This window comes from Paralichthys olivaceus, chromosome 5, assembly GCF_024713975.1.
Source record: "Paralichthys olivaceus isolate ysfri-2021 chromosome 5, ASM2471397v2, whole genome shotgun sequence".
NCBI lineage: Eukaryota > Metazoa > Chordata > Actinopteri > Pleuronectiformes > Paralichthyidae > Paralichthys > Paralichthys olivaceus.
The window spans coordinates 21961733-21971732 of NC_091097.1; positions in this window are offsets into that span (position 1 = coordinate 21961733).

Below are 10000 nucleotides of genomic sequence, written 5' to 3' on the forward strand. Positions count from 1 at the left end.
AAAACAAAACAAATCATAACCAAAAGAAGACACCTAATTTTTTAAAACTGCCATTACATATTGACACTTACAGCTGGCACATACAACACTTTTCATTCATTTTTGCCGAAATCAAATTCCACATTCCCATCATCTGTTACCTCTATCAGAGTGCTTCCATCCACAAATCCTTTTTTGAACTCTTCTTTTTCCGTGTATCTGTGTATCATGTTTACATCTCTTTTTATCATGTTTTTAAACACACTCCATACTTCAGCTTTTTTCTTTTCATAATGGGCCAAGTTTCTCCTGAGTTTAACTGCATATCTTGCATGACTCAACACATAGTTTAACAGATTAATATTACACTCTTTCACTCTGCCATTCATCCCAAACAGCCACATCTTTCTCCATTCCATCCTTTCTATCAATTTCCCTTCCCAGCATCTGCTTATCGTTCCTTTCATCCTCTCAAAGAAACTTTCTAACTCACTGCATTCGACAAACTCATGCATACATGTTTCCACTTTTATCTTACACACATCACATTCCTTTTTCACATTCACATCAAACTTGCTTATGATCAGGTTATTGAAAATTCTATTGTGTCTCAAGAGATAATCAAAGTTTTCACACTCTATGCTGTTCCATTTCACTCTTAGATTCATCCATATCTTTTCTGCATCCAGTCCATCCATAACTTTCTTCCATACATTCTCAGCAGCCGGTCTTCTCACTTCTTCCCCTCTTAAACATTTATAGAGTATTTTTGTTTTCACACAGTTCAGACTCATTCTGCTCTCTCCTTTGCCCACATACATTTCTATCTCTCTTTCTTCCCTCACCCCAGCCTCTCTCTCAATCATGTCCATCCATTCTTTCGGCATTGCCTTCTTAATTTTTTCCATTATTGCTTCTGCTGTTCCCAACCATATCTCGTCCCCCCTCCCTCTTACTTCATCCACTATCGCTTGTGCTCCCATGAAGCCTGGAACATGCTCGTACACTATATCCTTTACTTTCCTGATCCCTGCATTCCATATGGTTCTGTTGTATATTGTTGCTCCATTAATTGTTATTTTTGGGTTTAGAAAAACTGGTTGCTCCCATACTTGCTTCACATTCTTGCAGTCATACGTCACATTTTTTAGGAATTCCCCCCATGCTCCCAGCATTTCTTTGAGGATCTCTGTTGTTTCAGACATCATCCCTTTCTTCAGTTCCATGTACACACCACTTTCACCACATCCTCCACTCTTTTTAATTGCCTCTCCCAAGAACACCTTCCACACTTGATCTTTCTTGTTCTTTAGATACCTCGTCATCATTTTTACTCTTAGTGCTTTCTTTTTCTTTTCCAGGTTGATCAGTTTTAGGCCTCCATCTTCATGCTCATTTTCTAGGACTTCCTTTGCTATTCTTGCCCCCTTCCCATCCCACAGGAAGTCACTCACTATCTTGTCTACTTCCTTCAGCACTTTCTCTGGCACATCCAAAACATTCATTATATATATTAATTTGCTCATGATTAGTGCATTTACCACTATCACTTTCCCTTTCAGTTTTAATCCTCTCCGTTTCCACATTCCCAACGTCTTTTTTATGTTGTTTACTATCCCTTCATATTGCCTATCTCTCCCTTCTCTATCTTCAATCCCTAAGTTCACTCCTAACACCTTCATGTATTCGTTGTTCTCTTTTAGTCTTTTTACTTCTTCCCCTACTCTGCTCTCTCCTATGCACATGATTTCTAATTTTTCTATATTTAATTTTGCTCCTGATGCCCTACCAAATAGTTCTACACTTTCTAACGTCTCTGCTACGCTTTCCTTGTCTACCACTGTCACCGTTGTGTCGTCTGCATATTGGTATAACGTGCTCACCTGTCCACCCGGTAGTTCTATGCCCTTTATTTTTATTATTTTGTAATATTAATGCCGCTAACGGCTCTGCGGACAATGCGTACAGGAGAGCTGACAACGGACATCCCTGTCTTACTGATCTTTCTATTCTAAATTCATTTGTGATTATTCCATTAATTTTTACCTTGCTTGCTGCTTTCTCATACATTGTCCTAATCCTCCCTATCATCTTATTTCCAAAACCTGCTTTCCCTAATACTTTATATAGATAACTGTGGTCTACTCTGTCGAATGCTTTGTTTTGATCTATGCTTAGTACTATCCCTTTCCTGTTCTCTTTCATGTATGTTATTGTGTCTCTGATGCTGCTTATAGTGTCTGCTATGTCCCTACCTGGTATGCTATATGCTTGTGTGCTCCCAACCACCGTCCCTATAACTTTCTTTATCCTGTTTGCTAATACCTTTGCTAAGATTTTATAGTCGCCATTTAACATTGTCTGTAATTTTCTAAATTATCCCTGCTCCCTTTTTTGTGAATTATGCTTACTAGCCCTGTTGTCATGCTTTGCGGTATCTTTCCCTTTTCTTCTATCCATTTATATAACTTCTCTAATACTGGTGTTAATTCTTCTCTAAACTCTATGTAGAATTCTCCTATTAAGCCGTCTGTTCCTGGACTTTTATTTCTCCCTAACCCGCTTATTGCTGTCTCTATCTCCTCTCTACTTATCTCTCCCTCACACATCTCTCTGTCATTCTCGCTTATCCTATTCTTTATTTTCTCAATCACTTGTCTGCTACTCTCATTGTCTACCTCTTCTTTCTTGTACAGCTCTCTGTAAAATTCTTCTACTCTCTCTACTATTCCAGCTATGTCTTTTATCTTCTCTCCTCTCTTTCCCTCCACTTGTTCAATGTAGTTGTTTTTCTGCCTTGTTTTCTCTAGCCCTAGGAAATATCCTGTGCATTTCTCTCCCTCTATGGTGTATCTTGCTCTGCTTCTGATGATTGCTCCTTGGCATTTTCCCTGTTCTATTTCTTTTAGTTCATTTTTTTTTTTAATGTACTCTTTTGTGTCATAATTTTCCTCTTTTTCAGCTTTCTCTTCCTCTCTTTCTATCTCCCTCACTAACCACTTTTCTCTCTCTTTCCCTTTCTTGCTCTTGTTCCTACCATATTTTTTGCTTATTTCTTTTATTCCTTCTTTTAATTTTTCCCACCACCGCCCTATATCCTCCTCATACATTCTCTCATTCATCTCCCATTTTATGTATTCTCTCACACCTTCTTTATATTTTTTTTCCTTAAGTAGCTCTCCATTCAAACACCACACCCCACCTCCTCTTGTCTTTGTTTCTTGCCCTAGCGTGAATTTTAGCATCATGTGATCGCTGAGTGTTGTTATTTTGTACTGTATTTCACCTATTGTTTCTGCTAATTTTTTTGTACTTAACACTAAGTCTATTCTGCTTTGTTTTAGTTCTCCCTTCACCACTTGTTTCCTCGAAAATACTTTTGCCTCTGGGTTTCTTTCCCTCCACACATCACACAGTTTTTTCTCTCTTTTTATCTTTTGTAATGCCCCTCTTGATGAGTCGTTTTTAAATTTCATTTTCCCAGAGACATCTAATTTTCCACACCATACATTGAAATCGCCTACTATTAAGCTGTTGCTTTCACACATTACTCCCATTTGTTCGAACATCATCCTTCTCTCCTTCTCTGTGTTTGCTGCATGTATATTTATGAGTTTTATTTCTTCATTCATATGTTTAAATTTAATCGCTATCAACCTCCCTTCACCATCGTTCTCACACATCTTCACCTTCCCCACCGCTCCTTTTTTCACTAATATAGCTACTCCCCTAGCTTTCCCATCACCATTATTTGAGTATATTTCCCCTGTCCATTCTTTCTTTACTTCAATCATGCATCTTTCATCCCAGTGTGTCTCTTGGATACATATTATATCATACTCACTCAGGTTATATATGTGTTGTCTTTTCCACCTTTTGTTCAGCCCTCTTGCGTTTATCGTTAAGATCGTTATCATAAGTATTGTTATGTTCATTTGTTTTTGCTTTTGCTTTTCTTGTACTGCCTCTGTTGCCTCTGAGGGTTTTGTCTCTTTCTTAGTTGCATTATTTGGGTCATTAAGTCCATGTCCATGTCTTGATCATTTGTTTTCTTATCTGCTTCCTCTCCTTCTATGTGTGTTTGTGCTTTGTTCTCTCCGCTCACTCCGTCCTTTTCCGCTGCAGCCTCGTTCTCCTTCACCGCTGTTGCGTTCACCGCTGCTATCTTCATCACCGCTGTTGCCACCGTCACCGCCGTTGTCACCGTCTTCGCTTCCTTCTCCGTCTCCGCTGCTGTCTGCTTCGTCGCTTCTGACTCCGTCGCCGCTGTTGTCACCTTCTCCGTCGTTGTCACCGTCCCCGTTGTCGTCACCGTCCCCGTTGTCTTCTCTTTCTCCGCTGCTGTCTCGTTCACCGCTGCTAACTCCGTCCCCGCTGCTCCCTTCGTCTCCGCCGCTGACATCATGATCGCCTCTGTCATCTCCATCTCCTCCGCTGCTCCGCGCTCCCCGTCGCTGCCATCCGAGTCCTCACTCCCCGCCTCTCCCTCGCTTTCTTCCTCCTCCGTGTCTCCTTCTATTCCTTCTATCTCCATGGTGTTCTCTTTCCCGTCTTTGGGTCCGTTCTTTTCTCTTGTCCTGTCCATTTGGCTTCCGCATTCCCTTGCGTAGTGCCCCTGAACTCCGCATCTGTGACACTGAAACTCTGGGCACTCTCTCAGGATGTGCCCTGGCTGCATGCACATCCTGCAGACTTTTGTTTGTTTGTCGTGAATTACTCTGAAATACTCCGTTCCGAGGGCTGTGTTAAATTTTGTTGAGTATGGGAGGGACTGGATCTCGTCATTAAACTTCACTTTAAGGAATCGTGTCCCGTCTGCCACTTGTGTCCCCGGCCACATCCGTCTCCTTACTGCTGTGACTGGTGTCACTCCCCATCCGCGCAGCTTCTCCATTATTTCCTTGTCCTCTATGTAGTATGGTATGTTCAGGAAGGAGACCACCAACTCGTCGTTGCAGAGCTCTCTAGCGTGGACTCTTGTCTCCCCAATCCTGAATCCCTCCATCAGCCTCTCCTTCCCTTTTGGATGGCTCATTGTCATCTCGTGTTTCCTGGGATTTATGTATCGGCATGCCACCAGTCCTCCGCACAGCTCGCGCACGCACCGCATCAGCGTCATGGTGCTTACTTCCTCCTCTCCTTCTGTTTCTACACTCACGGTGAGTTTCTTCCCGTCCCTCTCCGTGTCGTTTAATTCTCTGTTCTTCTTTCCTTCATTTTCTTGTCCGCTGTCTGTCTCATTCATCGTTTTTCCGTTCCGTGTTGTCGCCGTGAGGTCCGTCATGATTTTTTTTTTAAACATAAAGCGCTCCAAAGTGGAGGATTAGAAGAGGGAGGGGGAAAACAAACTTAAATAGATTCCCCCAGACAGTGCGACACTGTTGGGGGGGGGTATCTCTCAGTCCTTTGCTGTATTTTAATTCTATTATCTCATTTAAATGTTCAGTAGATAGAGAAAAAAAGGGGGAAAAAAGGAGAGCGGAGCTGAGTCACCCGTGGTGCTCAACGTCCGTCGATTTCAAAAAAGATACCTGCTGATCCGTCACGCATGCGCTGTGTTCAGGGTGGTATGGCCGTAAGCGATTAACTCCACCCACAATACCTCCTTTATACATGTGAATCATCACCATCATCAATGGTTCTTCTGTTGCTTTGCAACCATAGAATCTTGATGTGTGGGTGGGTTGGGGGGGTCAATTGTTTCAAAATCAATCTCAAGGTGCAATTTTGTCATATCGTTGCAAGAAAAAAATCATTAACATTTTCAAAAATGACCTTCAGCAATATTGTCAGTGTTTCATATCCAGTTGTTTCCCTTATGCAGAGTAAACTCCCTGCTCTTTCATCGCTCTCTCCAAATAAGACAATTTGAAAATGATATGTTAATAAAACATGAATAAAGTAGTGTTTTGATTAGAAACAAATCTGATGAATGCTCACTCTCACCTTTCAGTGATGATGTGAGGGTTCCATATTCTTTTTCCTTTGATGAACAGTCTTTCCTGCTCTTTCCAAGAGGTGTCTCCTCTGAAGCAAAAGCAACAGCGCCCTCTGCACAGACAAGTCTAAAAAGCTTACAGCACCTGGTATTCCAAAGCAGTCTCCCATCCAAGTACTAACCAGGCCCGACGCTGCTTAGCTTCCGAGATCTGACGAGATCGGGCATGTTTTTTTTTTTTTTTTTTTTTCTTTTATTATCAAAAATAGATTGAATTTACATTTTTTTTTACATACATTTGTTTTTTACATCATTCCTTTACATGTTTGCCTCTGTCAGGTCTTAACTTTTAACATGTATACATCACTCGATACAGGAAACACACAAATCAATAAAAACAATAAAACCAACCAAAAACAAAAAGCCCCAAAACAAATCTTAACCAAAATCCATTCTCACCTCATTCACATCTCCATTCGTTATCTCTATGAAGGTGCTCCCGTCCACAAACCCTTTCTGAAAGTCGTCTTTCCCAATGTAGCTGTGCATCACTTTCACATCCCTTTCTGTCAAATTTTTAAAAACATTCCACACATCACATTTTCTCCTTTCATACTGCGCAGTGTTTCTCCTTAGTTTCACTGCATATCATGCGTGGCTCAGGACATAGTTTAACAGATTTACATTGCATCCTCTCTTTCTCTCCACCACGCCAAACAACCACAGCTTCTTCCATTCGCTCCTCCCCACAAAGTCTCCCTCCCAGCACCTATTTATTAACTCCCTTATTTTCCCAAAGTACACCCTTAGTTCCCCACATTCAACAAACTCATGCATACATGTCTCCACTCCCACTTCACATACGTCACATTCCTTTCCCACCTCCCGGTCAAACTTGCTCTTTATCAGGTTGTTGTATATCCTGTTGTGCCTTAGCATGTAGTCAAAGTGTTCACATTCAGTCGTGTTCCACTTCACTCTCAGATTGGTCCATATTTGCTTTGCATCCATGTTATTCATTACTTTGACCCACACTTTCTCTGCAGCCGGCCTCCTCAGTTCTTTCTCCCTCATACATTCATATATCATCCTTGTTTTTACATCCTTCAGACTCAACTTGCACTCCCCTTCCCCTACATACATATCTATTTCATCTTCTCCTCCGTTCACGTTCTCTCTCTCAATCATTTCCATCCATTCTTTGGGCATTGCTTTTTTTATTTTTTCTATGACCCCTTCAGCTGTACCCGGCCATATTTCATCCCCATTCCCCCTGACCTCATCTACAATCACCTGTGCCCTCATAAAACCCGGTGTGTACTCGTACACCATGTCCCTCACCTTCCTTATCCCTGCTCTCCATATTACCCTGTTAAAGATGGTCTTCCCCTCCACTGTGATTTTTGGATTTAAAAACGCTGGCTGCTCCCATACCTGCTTTACATTTTTGCATTCATACTTCACGAAACTCAGAAACTCTCCCCACGCTCCCAGCATCTCTTTGTAATAATCAGTCGCTCCATCTAACATCCCTTTTTTCATTTTCATATACACTCCACTCTCACCACACCCTCCAGTTTTGTTGATAGCTTCTGTTAAAAACACCTTCCACACCTGATCACTTTTATTCTTTAAGTATCTCACCATCATTTTCACCCTCAGTGCTTTTTTTTTCCTCTCTAAGTTAACCAGTTTCAGTCCCCCGTCTTCATACTCATTTTCTAGTACTTCCCTTGCTATTCTAACCCCCTTCCCATCCCACAAAAAGTCACTCACCATTCCTCTCACTTCTTTCATCACTTTCTCAGGCACATCCATCACATTCATCACATACACCAGCTTGCTCATTATTAAACAATTTACTACAATTACCTTCCCTTTTAGCTTCAATCCTCTTCTCTTCCAAAACCCTAACGTCTTTCTAATCCTATTCACTATCCCCTCATACTGCCTATCTCTCCCTTCTTTCTCCTCTATCCCTAAATTTACACCTAACACCTTCATATACCCTTTGTTTTCCTTCATTCTGATCTCCTCCCTCTCTTCTCTGTTCTCCCCTATGTACATTATCTCTGATTTCTCTATGTTTACTTTTGCTCCTGATGCCCTACCATACTGCTCTACACTTTTTAAAACCTCTACTACACTTTCTTTGTCCCTAACTGTCACTGTTGTGTCGTCTGCATATTGATATAGCGTGCTCATCTGTCCACCCGGTAGTTCTATGCCCTTAATCCCTCTATTTTGCAATATTAGTGCCGCTAGCGGCTCTGCTGACAAGGCGTACAGCAGAGCCGATAGCGGACATCCCTGTCTAACTGATCTCTCTAATCTAAACTCCTCTGTCACTATCCCGTTTATTTTTATCTTACTCGCTGCTCTTTCATACATCCTCCTTATCCATCCTATCATCCTATTTCCAAAACCCACTTTATCTAATACCTTATATAAATACCCATGATCTACTCTATCAAATGCTTTATTCAGATCCAAACTCGCTACTATCCCTATATTGTTCCCCTTCATGTGTGTGATGGTGTCCCTAATACTGCTTATTGTGTCGGCTATGTCTCTTCCTGGTATGCTATATGCTTGTGTGCTTCCCACCACCGTCCCTATAACCCCCTTTATCCTATTCGCTAACACCTTTGCTATTATTTTATAATCACCATTTAACATTGTGAGTGGTCTGTAATTTTCTAATTTGTCCCTGCTCCCTTTTTTGTAAATAATACTAACTAGCCCTATTGTCATGCTGTGTGGCATCTCTCCCTTCTCTTCTATATACCTAAATAATCTATCTAACACTGGCACTAATTCTTCCTTAAATTCTATATAAAACTCTCCTATTATCCCATCTATCCCTGGACTTTTATTCCTGCCTAACTCATCTATTGCTTTCCCTATCTCTCCCTTAGTTATCTCTCTTTCACATCCTTCTCTATCCTCATCACTCAGCCTAGCTTCCATCTTTTCTATCACCTGCCTGCTACTCTCCTCATCTACTTCTTCTTTCTTAAATAACTCCCTATAGAATTCTCCTACTCTTTCCACTATCCCTACAAAGTCAGTTATTCTTTCCCCTCTCTTTCCCTCCACTTGCTCAAAATAATTATTCTTTTGCCTTACCTTCTCTAGCCCTAAGAAATAACCCGTACATTTTTCCCCCTCTACTACATCTCTTGCCTTACTTCTAATTATTGCTCCCTTGCACTTTCCCTGTTCTATCTCTTTCAGTTCATCTTTCTTCTTTATATATTCCCCCAAATCATACTTGCCACCCTCCTCAGCTTTCTTTTCCTCTTCTCTCAACTCCTCTTTTAACTTTTTTTCCTTCTCTCTCTGTGTTTTCCCCCTCTTCCTACTGTGTTTTATGCTCATGGTCCGTACTCCCTCTTTTACCCCTTCCCACCACCTCCCTATATCTTCCTCATACATCCTGTCATCCTTCTCCCACCTTATGTATTCTCTCACTTCTTTTTTATATTTTTCATCTCTCAGCAACTCCCCATTCATGCACCACAGTCCCCCTCCTCTTCTCTCTGTTTCCCTTCCTATTGTAAATTTTAGCACCTTGTGATCACTAATAGTTGTGATTTTGTAATCTATACCACTTATCCTTTCTGCTATGCCCTTTGTGCTCAATACTAAATCTATCCTACTCTGTTTTAATTTTCCCTTCACCACTTGCATTCGTGAGTACTCTCTCCCCTCAGGATTTCTTTCTCTCCATACATCACTCAGTCCTTTCACACTTTTAATCTTTTCTAACATTCCTCTCGATGTATCATTCTTAAAACACATGTTCTCCGCCACATCCAATTTCCCACACCACACATTGAAGTCTCCTACTATCATACAGTTGCCATCACACATTGTTCCCATTTTTTCAAACATCCTCTTTCTCTCTTTCTCCTCATTTGGTGCATGCACATTTATCAGTTTTATATTTTCATTCCTATATTTAAATTTTATCCCTATCATCCTGCCATCTTCCCCATCGTCACACTTGCTCACATCCTCTATCACTCCTCTTTTTATTAAAATCGCTACCCCCCCTGCTTCCCCATAACCATTGCTTGC